The sequence below is a fragment of the Mytilus californianus genome, unplaced genomic scaffold (genome assembly GCF_021869535.1).
Source record: "Mytilus californianus isolate M0D057914Y unplaced genomic scaffold, xbMytCali1.0.p SCAF_5, whole genome shotgun sequence".
Lineage (NCBI taxonomy): Eukaryota > Metazoa > Mollusca > Bivalvia > Mytilida > Mytilidae > Mytilus > Mytilus californianus.
In genome coordinates this window covers 60,042,592-60,059,563 of record NW_026262701.1, presented here as the reverse complement: position 1 = coordinate 60,059,563, position 16,972 = coordinate 60,042,592, and the positions used below count along the sequence as shown (strand labels likewise).

The following is a 16,972-nucleotide window of genomic DNA, read 5'->3' as shown; positions in this document are numbered from 1 at the left end:
GGGGTCCAAAATTAAACTTTGTTTGATTTCAACAAAAATTGAATATATGGGGTTCTTCGATATGCTGAATCTAACCATGTATTTAGATTTTTGATATTTGGGCCCGGTTATCAAATTTGTCCACATTGAGGTTTAAAGGGTCCAGAATTGAACTTTATTTGATTTCATCAAAAATTGAATTCTTGGGGTTCTTTGATATGCTGAATCTAACCATGTATTTAGATTTTGGATATTGGAATACCACAAAGGGATGGTAAGAATTGTCTTTGGGAGTTATGGCTCAAACAGTTAAGGAATAAGGTGCAAAAAGGGGGGAAAAGGGTTTCCAGGTTAATGGACAATTACTTAAGTACAAAACATAATTTAAAAGGCAGTGTAAGGTTGGTAATTGAAACTCATTTGAATATCTCACCTAAACTGCTTTTAAATTATGTATATTGGCAATTTGCCAATAACTTTAGTTTAATGAACTTCATTGGAAATTTTGCCAATATAAAATGTTGCTGATGAAGCTTTTTTGTTTATCTCACCTAAACTGCTTTTAATTATGTATATTGGAAATTTGCCAAAAACTTTCTTATTAATAAATTCCATTGGAAATTAGTTTCCGGACAATAACTTATGTGTAAGTGTATGAATCTCTCTGAAATTGTACCACAATGTTCCATATCCCAAAGGGATAGCTGGGATTGAGTTTGGGGGTAATTGCCCCAAACATGCAGGAATTAGGGGCAAAAAAGGGGCAAAAAAGAAGCATTTTTCTAGTTTCCAGACAATAACTTGTGTTTAAGTGAATGGATCTCTCTAAAATTGTACTACAAGGTTCCATACCACAAAGGGAAGGCTGGGATTGATTTTGGAGGTAATTGCTCCAAGGGGGGGGTCAAAAAGTTTGGGGGGGGTGGGGGTTTAAGGGGTTCATATTTTTTTTTCAAAATTTTTCAAATTTCAAATTTTTTGAAAAGTTCCAAGAAGAAATCTTCAATTAAACAGTAATGTGCAATAGATTTTTAAGATCTTTGGCCACATTTATTTTGTGTCAGAAACCTATATTATGTCAAAAATTTGATAACAATCCAAATTCAGACAGTATCAAGCTTGAATATTGTGTCCAAATTTGCCCCAACTGTTCAGGGTTCGACCTCTGCGGTCGTATTTAGGCTGCGCTCAGCGAAGCATTTTATTTGTTATCACAAAACTATCTCATTGCTCTACCATTCCATCTGTTGAAATGATCATTGAATGATTTACATCCCTTTTACTAAATATGTTAACACTTAAAGTGAGCTAACATCAAAGTTTGATTATTACAATGAGAGGCTAATTTTTTATGTCACTCGCTGCGCTCAGCGAAGCATTTTATTTGTTATCACAAAACTATCTCATTGCTCTACCATTCCATCTGTTGAAATGATCATTGAATGATTTACATCCCTTTAACTAAATATGTTAACACTTAAAGTGAGCTAACATCAAAGTTTGATTATTACAATGAGAGGCTAATTTTTTATGTCACTCGAAGGCGTGAATATGTTCTAAATTGGTCAGACAATACTTGGTCATGTTTTATGAACATTTAAAACCCTCGGCTACGTCTCGAGCTTTAAATATTCATAAAGAATGACCAAGTATTATCTAACCTATAAAGAAAACATAAGCCATAAAGGTATACCAATTTTATTCCAGCAGATGTCAACAAACATAACAATGCTTTTTGCCGTAGTACGGTGATCTATAGTTGTTAATTTCTGTGTCATTTGGTCTCTTGTGAAGAGTTGTCTCATTGGCAATATTAGATTACATGTACGTACGAATAATATGAAGCATATATAAAACACATAAAACACATTTTAAACTCAAAGGCTTATCTATAAGACATCAAAGCACATTTAAAGCACACATAGCACATACAAAACACCAAGGCATATCTTAATATATAAAAGATAAAAAATAAATTGTCATTGTCAAAGCACATGAAACAGAAGCATTAAACATAGACAGGAAGACTATAGAAGTCTAATTAACAGTTTAAACCTAGTCGTTGGACGGAATGTTGATGTTAACACACTCCCGAAGTAGCTGGGATGCTGTAATGTCATCATTTAAATATAATTACTTTTAAATTGGTGATCCATTAATAATAAAGAATTACAGATTAATGATATTGTTACCAAGCCATTCACTGCCGATCAAATTTCTCTTTGTTTGTATACCAACTATGAACACCAAGGATTAAACACAATACACACACATACACACACACACACACACACACACACACACATGCCAATCACTAAAACCTCTTATACCTTAAAAAAACATGTACAAACGAGAACATTTCAATAAAATTTTAAATAGACGTTAATTATCCTCATTCAAAAATATCAAATTCAAACTTATATTTTACTTAAACTGTATCTCATATAAACACATATTTTCTTTGATGGATTTAAGTTTATCTTCACACATTTCTTATATATTTTTTTTCAAAATTATTTATCATTATCTCATAAATTCGTACAGAATTTTTTATAAATTAAGTAAATTTAAAAAAAAAGTACGAATAAAACAGTTAACAACACTATCTACTAATCGTAGTCCGAGCTTGTTCAATTTATTTCTTCATATAAATAATGGTAGGCCGAGTTTGTTATAGTCCGAGTTTGTGATAGGCCGAGTTTGTTATAGTCCGAGTTTGTGATAGGCCGATTTTGTTTTAGTCCGAGTTATCCAGCAGCGCTTGAATATTGTGTCCAAACTTGCCCCAACTGTTCAGGGCTCGACCTCTGCGGTCGTATCAGGCTGCGCTCAACGAAGCATTTTATTTTATCAGGCCTAATAAAAAATTTGATTAATTTAATCTTTAGAATAAAAATCATATTTTTTTCCAGGCTCGTTTATAGAGGGAAGGAAAGACACAAAAGATGTTGAAAGTTGACAATTGACAAGAATAGATGTACGCAAATTTTTAATTTTGTAGAGTAGCAAGGGCGCATGTCGGGAGAAGTCGACAGAAAGATTGAATCTTACCAACGCAGAATTAGAAGATTAAAGCCGATGATGAGTTAGAAAACAGCTTTTGCTGAAAAGGCTCTTTCAGGGCCAAGAAGATATTTCAAAAAGAATCTAAATTGTTGTGACATCTTAAAACTATGGTATAATTGTGGTCAAGGTCAGTTTCTAAAAATAAACCATGGTATAACTAAATTATTATACCATAGTTTGCTATGGTATAATTTTCGGTTATTAGTCCCCTACCGACGAAGTCGAAGGGGACTTTAGGTTTGCACTCCGTCCGTCTGTCTGTCCATCCGTCAGTCCGGCAAATCAGTTTTCCACACTTATTTTCTTCGTGCTTGAAGATATTGATTTAATATTTGGTATATTGTTTTATCATGTTACAGATCAAGTTCGAATTTTGTTCCGGTCTGATGATTTTGTGCAGAGTTATGGTCCTTGGACTTAGAAAATTCACTTAAATAATCAGTTTTCCACACTTTTTGTCATCATGCTTGAAGATATTGACTTGATATTTGTTATATGGTTTACACCATGACAAGTTATAGATCAAGTTAGCTTATTGTTCCAATACAACGAATTTTTAACCGGTAGGGGACTATGTATTGCCATGCAATACTCTCAGAACGCTTGTAAATTATACTTAATTCTGCTTTCATACAGGTTTAATAACAACGGTATAGGTTAACTACGGTTAAGGTCATAAATGCTTAGTAAAACCAAATACACGAGTCAAGCTAACAAAGAAATTAGAAGTAAAAGTATTCATTGGACAGAAAACTTGTCACATAAGAAATTAAAACAAAACAATGAAAATAGCCACTACAAAAGTCAAAAAGTCTGAAAAGACCAGTTTTTGTCTGAATTTGCATGAATTTTTACTCGACATTCTTAATTTGTCTGAATAATTTTTAAAAATTCTTGACATAGTATGAATTTGTCTAATAAGGTTCTTGATTTTTCTTGACAAGTGTCTTGACAGTATGAACATTGTCTTAAAATTTCTCGACACTTCCTGTATCATCTGATAAGAGTCTGGATTAGTCTCGACCAATTCTTGACTGTCTTAAATTTGTCTCGATCTGTCTTGACATATTCTTGACATTCTTAATAATGTCTGAATATGTCTCGACATATTCTTGACATTCTAAATAATGTCTGAATATGTCTCGACACATTCTTGACAGTCTTAAATATGTCTTGACACTATCTCAACAGTATAAATTTCGCCTGAAATGTGAACAGACTTATTCTGTTAACCCTAATTCGTTTCCAAAAATCTAAACAACCCTGGAGAATCTAGGGTTATAACTAGGCTTATTTAACACTGTTTATGACATTCTATTGCTGTTATATACTCCTTTTTATTATGGCTAAACTAAACTTTGAAGAATCAAGGATTAATTTGGTATAGTAAGATACCCTTTTGGTGCAACTAAGTTGGAATACCCTGAATAATCCCCCATGTAGTTTAATTTTGATTTATTTTTATTAAACATTTAAGTAATCGTTTTCACTTGGAATATAAGTCGAAGGTATTGACAAACAGCATTTAGATTTTTGCCGTTCGCAAAACTGCCAGTCAAATTTGCTTTACTAAAATAGGTGTCTTGTATCTCTTTTGGACCCCACAATTCATCTTTTGGGTTTGTGTGGCTAAAAAAAAGAGGGGGGGGGGGGCTTCCGTTTAGGTCAAAGAATTTGTTCCCATCTTGATTCAAAAACCTTATTCATTTTTTGGAACAACCCAAAAACATTTTTTATTCAATTTGAGTGTTGAATTTTATAATTTTTTATCAAAAATAAATATTTGTGATAACTCCTTCCTGAAAAGAAAAAAATGTTTAGATCTATATTATGCATGTCTGTTTGAGAACCATTTCATAAGACCGATGATTTCTATAGAAATCATTGATGGGACCCATTATAAATACATTTTTTTATTATTCCTGGAGTAGATAATAATTTTCTTTTAATCTTTGGGAATTATTCAATTTGTTTTTATGTTAAAATAATTAACTTCATAATTTTGATGAAGAAAATCCATTTCAATTCAATTTTTTTTCATCAAAATGATGATTTTCATTTTTATCTATCAACAAACTTTTTAAATTGTAGTGGCATGGTCGGTCAACTGATAAGTTGTATGGCTGATTACAGGTAAAGCAATAACTCTATTTGACAGTTGCGTGTACTCTGGGGTGTGGAATACCTTAATTTTATGGGGAACATCCTGTCCATGTGTAATACTTAATATATTCCAACAGATGACATTACACAAATTTTTCTTCTGTTAAATGAATGATTTGTATATCATCATAATTTGCTATTTATATAAACCACATTTTGGTATAATAATTATTTACCATATCAACATTGAATATTATGAATGTAGAATGAAATATGTCTACAGTATGATTGGTTTGAATCATTTAATTTATAAGATTTAGGAATCAAAATTTGTAATTATTTAAAAACCCTTATTGAAATTGTTTTATATCAACACACCCACATTTGAATTATTTTATACTTTAGATTTCATAGCCATATTTGCATTTGTAAAAATATTTATATACCCAAATTTTCAATTATTTTACATGCCCAACTTTTATTTTTGATGTAAAGAAGTGTAACTTGAAACAACAGTATATCATTTAAAGAGAAATAAAGATTAAAGTTATATCATGAATATTGGTCATGATTTGTAAAACTCAGAACTGTCAAGACCATATTCAAAATGTTCAGAATATGTCAAGCCATACTGAGAAAAAATAAGAATGTCGAGAGTATGTCGAGAAATTTCAAGACAGTATTCAAATGTCAAGAATTTGTCAAGAAATTTTAAGACCATATTCAGAATGTCGAGAATATGTCGAGTAAATTTCATACAAATTTAATATAAATGAGAATTTGTCAAGAAAAATTAAGACACAAGTCATACTTTTGGAGAATGTCGAGTAAAAGTTCATGCAAATTAAGACAAAAACTTTGTAGTGAGCGCAGCACAAAAATACCTAAAACAAGACCACTTTAACCTACAAAACAAGCAATGGCATCAAATGAGCACTTTCGAGAAGTATATTCCCGTCCTAGAAGTAAGATTGAGAGGGGGCATTCCTGTCCTCTGACACATTCTTTTATTTAGACACCCATCGCTGTGTTTGATCATGGCATTTTATGAAATTTGAACAAGCTATTTATGATCAAAATAGTGTCCAGAGCTGTAGTCTGGACGGTTAGGAAAATCTGGATTCAGAATATTTATTTTTGTCATCTGCTTGACCAGATTATTTTTTTCATCAAATTCGGGGATCAGAATATTTTTATCTAGAAAAAAAAACATAACCCCCCCCCCCTTTTGGAGTTAAATGGTCGTTCTCTAAGGAACAGGTGAGCTTTTCTCATGAATTGGCGTCTTATGTCAGTCAACTTCGACAAAAAAAATCTCTGGTCGCAATCATCATTGGGATATCCCTCCAACATGGCTAAATTAAAACATAAAGGTAATATGAAAGATTTGTATTGTATTGAAAACCGCTATAGATGTAGAAAGTTGAGATCTACCATCAATTCATCAAAACTCAACAACTAATGATGGCGTTATTGCCCTTTAAGAGGTGGCGGAATCATGGACTCCCTGTCCACCTCCTCCTTAATGACAATATTAAGTTTTTGCATATTGAAACTTGAATATAAAGAAACATTAATAACTAAAATGATCCACAAGGCAAGATCTACTATGGAGTGGTATTTGTGAAATTGTTGGCCAACTCTTTATAGTATTGATTGATTGGTGTGTAATGCCACTTTCAGCACTTATCTGCTATTTTCAGCGGTCAGTTTTTATTGGTAGACAATTTTGATTGACGTCGAACGCACCAGCCACGTACCGGAACTCCAACCTCGGTGTTGAGAGGATATTGACACAGTAGTTCGACTACTTTGACCGAGGCCTCTATAGTATTTAGTGGCTTTAAATGCGTTTTTATATAACAAAAAATGCGTTCGTATAATGTAAGGGAACGACCATTTAAAGTCATATGAAACTTCAAATTAAAAAAAAAAGTTGAATACGTTTTATTTACTTGAATGGCTAAGTTTTCCTCTAAAAGAAGTGAGCGTGTACTTTTTATTAAAATAAAATGCTTTTTATTATCAAAATCTTCATAAATGTACCGATTTTGAATCATTGACTTCCCAGACAATAATACGCCGATAATTTCCCGTATAAGAACAAATTAAATACAATAAATTATTGAACAACTGTTAAGGAAAATTTGAACACATGTAAAATATAAAAAAAAAAAAAAATGTCATGGCTATTTCAATTCACTTATTTGTCACGTTTTGCACGTGCTCTGTTTTTATTGTTTATCAATCACGATTCGGTAAACTTCGGGAAAAAAATGAAAGTTTATTAGCTTGAGATCAACCATCACTGAATGAAATATTATTTGTCGACTATATGTTATAGATTCGTAATAAATAAATAAAAACAAGTTGCTTTCTTTAAAAAAAGAAAAGCAATACGTGAACCTAAGACCGCTGACTGGTCACCAAAAGATTGTTGCGGAATTTTTGTTTGCTTTTGAATTGAAATAATTGACTGTGAATAGAAGGAGCTAATGATGAAGTTAAACTACCTTTATTAAAAATATGTAATAGTGTGTACATTCTTGCACAAGTCAGTTGAAAGCAATGTTGGATAGGTGTGAATAGAAGGAGCTAATGATGAAGTTAAACTACCTTTATTAAAAATATGTAATAGTGTGTACATTCTTGCACAAGTCAGTTGAAAGCAATGTTGGATAGGTGTGAATAGAAAAGTGTATATACAGCTACTATTTGAGAAGGTAACACCTCCCGAAACGAAGAGGGGATAAGGCGTCTGCGCAATGCTAGGCGGTGTTGCCGTAGAAGTATGAAGTGAAAAGTACAGGTTCCAGCCTTACTCGGGGAGGAAGTAAAGAATCAAATCTACTCTAACATTGTTAGGTTGATTTTCTAGGCACTTTATAAATATTCTAAAGCCAGGTATTTCTTAATCATAAGAAATCCGATGGACAAGGTATAATTTACAGTTGTCACAACACTTAGACAGACATACAGCTACTATTTGAATATACATTTTAAAACTCGACTATTTCATTTAATTGGGATTGTACATCATTTTTTTATAATCCTATTGCAAATCCCAGTTTCTACAAACCGGATGTATAATGCAAATTGCACAAACCAATCGCAATATAAATTTAAGCACTCAGTTTGCGTTTATAATCTGGATGCATTTATTTTATCTATCACATTTTTATATTTTGTTTTCCTGCATGGATGCCTTCATATTCTCAACTCTTTATTGAAGTTGTCTGTACTCATGGTAGATGTTGTACATTGGTGCTCTACGTTACATATAATTTTCATAAATGAAATGACTGATCAAACCTGTGAGACATAATGCACGTATACATTACAATTTTAATTATACTCTATAATTATTAGGAATAAATTCAGTCTCAGTTTTACCTTATTATGAATATTCTCTTAGTCTGGTAGTATCTACTAAATTAATGAAATTAGATATTTTTTTTACAGAAAAATCCTTTTGTTTGATTATCTTTCTGCTTTCCGACCACTGAGTTTCCGACCTTAGATAAATATTTTTAACAGAAATATCGTTTTCTTAATTTTCTTCATTCTTTCCGACATTTTCTCATCCTATGATTGAAATACTTAATATCAAATGATAAACGTTAAGAAATAATCAGTTTATTCTGGGTCATTGTATATCAATAAACTATTCCCAGGTTTATTAATACAACACACACAACGCGTAGAGGGACCGTCTCAAAGCATGAATTATATAATTGCGTTATCATTATACTTGATATTAAATAAACATCCGGGTGCGGGAATTTCTCGCTGCATTGAAGACCTGTTAGTGACCTTCTGCTGTTGTCTGTTCTATGGTCGGGTTGTTGTCTCTTTGACACATTCCCCATTTCCATTCTCAATTTTATTCACATTATTAAAAACAGATATGTTTTGTCAAAAGGCAAATAGGTTCTAGCATATAAATGATTTTTAGAATGCAACCTAGTCTTTGTTGTTTTACTTTCAAATCTACAAATGAACCGTTGATTGTTTCAAAATAGACAATGTCACGTTGTAGCCTATCCATAGAGGGACCGTATCAAAGACATAAAAACTACCTATATAAATGATGGAAAATTTTCGAGACGTTCCGAGAATCGTTATTCCGAGGATATCGAGTGGTCCAAAACTCGCCAATATATAAGCGTGAACCCCTCAGGGGGTTCACGCAAAAACGTGCATACAAGCCCTAGTTCAGTATATATATGCATGCATTGATACAATAAATTCGATAACATTAAAATTTCAAGAAACTGGTTTCATATGACTTTAACTTCCAAGGCGGGTTATGGTTTTTTCCTAAAAAATATTCTTATTCCCAATTTGATGAAAAAAATAATTGTGGTGAAGCAGATGACAAAAAAAAATGTTCACGCTTTGCGCGAAAAAAAATTTCTGACTCAGACAAAAAAACTATAACCCCCTTGAAGTTAAATGGTTGCCCTAATGACGTTGTCGTCTTCGTCCGAAGAATTTGAGGGTGTAGCAATTCCTACTTCCCTCCACCTTACTCCCACTTCCCACCCCTTTACTGTCACTTCCCTCCCCCTACATTCCAACATCCCTTCCCAATTTGGTAAAAATGTAGTCTTCATGTTAGAAAGGGAAATACCGTGTAAAACAATTAAAATCAAGGCCAACAGAGATCCCTCGTCATCCTTGGTAACTTTAAGATCGTGTTTAATTGTCTGTACTTTCAGTTTTCGTCGGTATGGAACTTGACTGAACAAAATTGCGACAATATACACTATAATAATAATACTTTATTCCGTAAGCAAATACAACTATTAGATTCTAATAACTTCAACCAATAACGTACCATTCTTACATATCTATTTACATACAAAGGCAATCGCCCAAGTTCAAAATACACGTTATGATTTACAGTCCCTTTTCTCGATTTCAAAATTCTTTTTAAATAAAACAAATGAAGCGTTTCTATATCTGATCCCTTATGAAAACCCCATATTTCACAACCATAAACATGGTATTATGAAAAATCTTAGACAATTCGTTTGAACCACCATTTTCATAAAACCAACATCATGTAACTTTGTTATAATACTTTATTTCAAAAACTAATGGGTAGCTATCAAGGTCGTTAAAAACCACCCTCGTCGTCGTTATAGAACAATGGTTTAGAGTTAGAATTGTATTTCATTGACATGTCTAGTTCAAGCAGTTCAGTAACCTTTACCAGTATAAAGTGTGTGAACTATTTAAAATTTTTAGCATGGTTCGAAATAAAATCATTTACAATACACCAATAACAATTAACATTCGTAATTTAGACGAGACTGTAGGAAAATTACCCTTCTTTAAAATGACATCTAATTTTTACGCTTTGTTCTTTTCTTATTTTCAACATTTTATAAATTCGTATTACACTGTCAGGTTAAAAGAAACATTTTGAAAGAATAATGAAATTTCTAACAAATTTTGGAAAATCGTAGAAAAATTAGAAATTTTACCAGAAACATAAAAAGCGTCCATATTCTAGAATAAAGTCTCAGCTTCATGATGATGTCAATTTTTTTTGTTGCTTTTCATGACTATCGAGTCTAGAAAAAGTTAAAATCACTGTAATTTTTATGGTGTGCAATCCGGATGAAACTCGCGCAAATTTGACTCGAACAGTTTGGATTGATAAAACAAAATGTGTAATTATTTTGAATGAACTGCAATGGTTGGAGGGCAACAATTTCAATCAAGCAAGGCCGTAGCCATGCATGTCTGGTAAACCATGAAATCTCAACCAAATGGTTAAGCGAGAACAAAAAGTTTACTGGCACTTCCTGTTGAGCTTTTCTGGTTCAAAATATCAAAAATATAGATAGGATAGGTCGACTTTTCGTCAATTTATTGTCAATCTGTTAATATTTTATTAAATAGGAGAATGTCATGCCATTGATAACTAAATGAGAGCGTGTCTCGTTCGTTACACGGACCAATGTAATTTAAAATGACATCGGAATGACTTTTCTTTCGCAGGTAAGTGCGGCCAGCTGTGAGTTTTTTGACAAAATGACAGCGAGTACGTATAGTTTTTACAGTTCTTATTCGTCACTATAAACGTATAGTAACAGTATTTTTTTCTATTTCTTTACGAATATGATTTTATTAAATGTTATAATTTATCAAGTATGTCAGGTCGAGATTGTCTGGAATCGGTTGTGATATTCTGGAACTATGTTGAGATCTATTAATATTGTTGAATAAAACTTTCAACTAGCTAATTGTCAATCGGATACGACCGTCAAAATTCGTGGACCGTGAAGATGTTCAGTTAGCGCTGGAGAAGTACAGTCTAGTGCTCAAGATGTAAGGTCTGGCGCTGTAGATGTAAAGTCGAGCGCTGTAAGTATTAACTATAGCAATACACATGCAGTAAGAAGTTTGGTTTCAAAATTCGGCCCCGGTGAATTTGTCAAATGGGAAAGTTGGTGAATAATATAACCTTCAAACATGTCAAAGGGGGTTTATATGAACATCAAGATTGTTTTTGCATGTTTTATGAGCAATTTTCTGTTTGACAGTCCTATTTTCACATCCGTACCGAGATTAGGACCAGAAAGTATTGAAACGTGTTTTTCAATATTTCATATACGCTAGCTCAAACTTTTCAAATCAATTTTATCGAAAAATGATGTTAAATGTATAAATTTAATACCAAATTTGCAATAGTCTTAAAGAACAAACGTTAAGGAACGACAACAACTCACTGAAAACATAAATTAGTCAATTTGACCAATTTAATTGGTCATTTTGACTGTCCTCTAGATGACAATGCACTTTAATCATTTTGACTATGCTCTTTGTCGTTTGACTAGATGGGTAGTCACATTTGACTGAGAAGGGTGGTAATTATGACTATGTTTGGAAGTCAAAATGACCATATGTTATACTCGTTATGACGAATTGGATTGTTCAATTGACTATGCACATTTGTCAGTTTGACAATTGAATGCAATCCATATGACTTATTGAAATAGTCGAAAGTGACCATGTTGTTTAGTCAACATGATTACTGTGAATAGTCACGACTGTTAGACTGTTATTTTATTTTGTGTTGTGTTTTTTGTTCCACCAACTTACTTTGTGTGTATTTCTATCCGTTTTGTACTTTTATGTTTCATTCTTCTGTTATTCTACTTTTTGTTGTTTCTCTTCCATAGGATTGACAAATACATCTGGAATATAATATCATTAAAAATACCACAACAGCAAAACTAACATCGAAACCGTATAGGACCACAAAGTGCTCAATGTTCAAAACCTTCCTATATCTTCATGATTTTCATGTGTAACCATTACTCAGTGACATATATTAAAGTCTAAAAATCAAATAAAGAAAATATATTTATTATAAACTCATTGTTAATTGGAAGTGTTTATTTCAGATATTTTTTCGGTATCAACTGTGTCAGTGTAATAATCTCTCTGGTCAAAAATCTCTCAGCTGTGTTCATACAAATAGCAATGTCTTCATTTGCTGAAAAATATAATTATATCATTTTAGAAGCTAAAATATAACAATAAACAAGTATATCAGTCATGTTAAAAGTTAAAAGAAAAAACAAATTTTAAAATCTGTGATCTAGTGATTTTGTCACTCATTTTATACCATTATTTTGTAATGTAAGTTGCCGGATCTTGACAGCCACCCATCTTATACCACAACATTGTAATGTAAGCACCAGGATCTTGACAGCCACCCATCTTATACCACAACATTGTAATGTAAGCACCGGGATCTTGACAGCCACCCATCTTATACCACAACATTGTGATATAAGCACCAGGATCTTGACAGCCACCCATCTTATAACACAACATTGTAATGTAAGCACCAGGATCTTGACAGCCACCCATCTTATAACACAACATTGTAATGTAAGCACCAGGATCTTGGCAGCCACCCATCTTATACCACACCATTGCAATGTAAGCACCAGGATCTTGACAGCCACCCATGTTATATCACAGCATTGTAATGTAAGCACCAGGATCTTGACAGCTACCCTGAGGGTTTTTTTTAATTCATTGTTGTGAATATCGATTGCAGTGTTTATTTTTAACAGTTTTTGATCAGGTGAAAAATAGATATTGCTAAATACTCTTTTCAATCGAAAATACGTTGTATGTGTATCAAAATTGATATCCTGTATACATATCTCCCTCTGTTTTGTATTGTCATTAATTTACGTCAACATGTGCCGATATATAACATTCATTACACTTCTTTTTCTCAAATTTAATTTCTGTAAGTTAGAATTAAAACAAATGTACATGATACTTACTTTAAACAATTGGTTTAATTGACAAAATAGCAGTTTCGTGCCTCCTGGTTTGTTTACATCTACACGATCTAGGGAACAAAGGGAACGCGAAAGAGTGCGCGTGAAAACCGATACTCTACACCACGTGGTGCTGTGACCACCTAACATAGTCAATTGACTATGCAGGTAGTCATAATGACTTGATGGGTAGTCATATATGCTGTTGACTACCTTTCGGCTAATATTTGACTAACTGAATAGTCATAGTGACTAATTTAAATTTTCAGTGCTGACAATATAAAGGATATCCACAAATTCATTTAAAGTGACAATAACGTGCCGTCATAGTCGACCATGGTTTAATACGTTATTTTTAATATTGATTTACTCCAACGACTATTTTTTGTAGTCTATACAATACCAATTTTGAGTTTGGTGCTTTTCGTGAACTGATTTTTAGTACTAGTGTGTGTTCTCTGTTGTCTCGCCAAACGTGTCAAAGAATTCTGAATACTCAATCATCCCTCTACTTATTTCGATCATTGGCATACCATTGCGCTATACCACTTTGACGGAAAGCACTTAAATTTCTATAACAGAAGTCATGCTTTCTCACTCAATGTCGGTCTAATGTATACAGTGCGCAGACAAGACGATCTATCATAATTAAGAAAATAGGGTTGAGTATACAGTTTTGATTTGTGTATAGAATTCGAATGTAGAACCCCTAGATTACCCTCTATATAGACTGAATTGGTTCCAGTTTATCCGTCTGAGAGATTCGTGCATCTCGATCACCGCCAGGGATGTCTGTTGTGATGAATAAAAATACGCAGTCAACTTCGTAATTTATTTGGCCTGTTTAACTCTTTTGATTCGAGCGTCACTGATATAAGTCTTTTGTAGACGAAACGCGCGTCTGGCGTACAAAAATTTCATCTTTGTATCTATGATGAGTTTATTCACATCACGTCGGTCAGAATTAGAAAGTCGAACTCCGATACTCAGTTCAGGGAAAGAACTACTCACTCTTCACGTTAAATATCCCTTATTAGTCCCTTATGATATTTTTAGAGGGTACGAAAGTGGTGAAAAAACTATACTGCCTCTATCCTAATTGTCTTTAAAAATATTTTCATCCCGATCGACCCGCTTTCCAGAAACCACATAAAAGATTTATTGCCATTTTGTACTCTTCTTGCATGTAATTGAAATATTTGCTACTGGACGTTAAGCAACCAACATTGAACAAGTCAGTTAATGTAGAAAAATATATATTTTCTTCATAATTCCCTGTTTCTTAGAACTTACGTCCGTTATCATGATCAGGATCTAGCAGAGAATTCAAATGAAACCGATGCTTTGGAGCGTCTTACACTTATAGTGAGTTCAGGTAAGCTTTGGTCTGCGCCGAAAGCATCTCTGTGACTTTTGATATGAAGAACAGCAACAAAAGCGATACTCCTTTGCTTTTCGTATTCATGCCAAGAAATACTCGCTCAAATCTCCGATGGACCTCCTATGGCACTCATTAGTGGTTAAATATTTGATTTCATTCAACAAATTAATTTATGAACTGCCGCTGATGTACGTGTCGCTTTTAACACGGCCATGTACCAAATGGTCAATATTAATCATCCGTTTAATTTGCTCCATGGGATGATTGCAAAATTTCAACGGATGAATTTTTTTGGCATGGGAGAAAGGAGGAAAGACCATTCACAATTTGTCCAACCTTTAGTTTTTTAAATGAAATAAAAAAAAACAACTTTCAAATATAGAATTCATGAGATAGCAATGTTCCCCGTGGAACTCCTCCTTTTGCTACCTATATTTTCACCCCTTGAATTAGACTTTCCAATCTAATTACAATTCAAACCTTGCTTTCTAACCGATCTATTCATGTACAGGACCGGCAACTCTCTGTATTTAAATAGAAAATCTAAAGTGCCGTTATACACATGCATGTTGTCTGCTTGGAGTCCCCGTCCGAAAAGAAAGACTAAATACCGAATATAGAAAGTGAAACTACTATTCAGAATGTAATATTCAGGACCAATTTCCTCTAATAAAACATAGAGTCCGAAGGCACCTAGAAGAAAAAGAAGATTTTTTTTGCAAAGGGTGCCGGGGTTACCCTCTCTGTGTCCAAAATATACATGAAATATTTGCCACTGCACCTTGTCTGTTCTATGAATTATAACCCTGGCCAACAGTCTGTTATTTAGTTCAAGTGCTGTAGGGGATTATGGATACATTTAGAATCCTTAATTCAGGGCGTCTTTAAAATTAGATGCCTACAATATTTTGTTTAAGTTTGTAATACTGTCACAAATAGAAACTGGGTGTATCTTGTGACTGGGTAATGTGTTGGCCTGGAACCACACACACACAATAAACAATACGACTAGTCTGTACCGCCTCTGACTCTGGGACTAACTCTTGCAACAAAAGACGACTCTGGTTAGAGCAAAGTATAATTTAATAAGTTCAGCATGGAATACAATTGTTCAGAGTTGGAACTGCTTAGTGTAATACTAAATCCAATCTGCCACATCGAAATAATAAAACAGTTTATGTAACAAACTAAAAATTACTTGAATAGACTTGACAAATATTTCTCTAAATGAGTGACAAATTCAATTAAGGGATTACAGAAAAATTAGCACATAGATAATAATCACCAATAGAACATACAGTCTTATTTGTGGACATATACGAATAATAGATCAATTGAAGTAAAATGTAAAAACAAATTAAAACATGAAATTAGATTAGCTTAATCTTCTAAACTTGCGCATTGGAACGGAATGGATGTTTAATATTCTTAATTGAAAATACTATTAAAACATGTGCTTTCAACGACAAAATGTTAGTATATTATGATGTAGGTTTCTTTGCATATGTACTTTTTTTGTGTTTGTTTGTTTCGCAACAGTCTTCAAAATTTGCATACAGCATGGAATATTTTTTTAAACAGTTGCTTGGATGTTAATCTATTGTAGCAACATCGTATAATTAGATCTAAAGGAGAACAACCCTCATACGTTATTCTGTATATTTCAGTAATAAGACAAATTTTAAAAGTGTAAAGATTTATATTAATTATTTATCAAGTAAATTATTTCTTAACGCTAGTGCTAAATATCTTTAACTAATACTGAATTATAAGAATTATTTGAATTCCACATTTTAACATTCTTGCATCTAAAATATACTGGTTAAAAAAGTCACCGATTGTTGTTGTGAGCTCTGCATGGCTCTTTTGACAAATTGGAAATATTTCTAGAGTATTTTAAAAAAAAACAAAATTTAGAAATCTACAGATGTTTTAAAAAGCATATTGACTAGATTTCTATTACAAAATTATACATATATCATGGGTATACAGTATATTTCTCTCAGTTTCTTGTCTTATGAGAATAAATTGAAAGTATCTGCAAGAGGCAGGCTTTTTACACTATATTGGTCTATTTCTTTGTCTAGAACAATGAAGTTTTATCAGTTCCAATGCATTATTGTAA

The 16,972-nt window shown here is 32.8% G+C and overlaps 1 protein-coding gene across 9 annotated transcripts in view; it reads right to left on the bottom strand.

The window, feature by feature from the left end:
- The window catches only part of LOC127701157 (cytoplasmic dynein 1 light intermediate chain 2-like), a 722,868-nt gene that overhangs the window by 618,663 nt on the left and 87,233 nt on the right, over window positions 1-16,972 (bottom strand). The window lies entirely within an intron of this gene.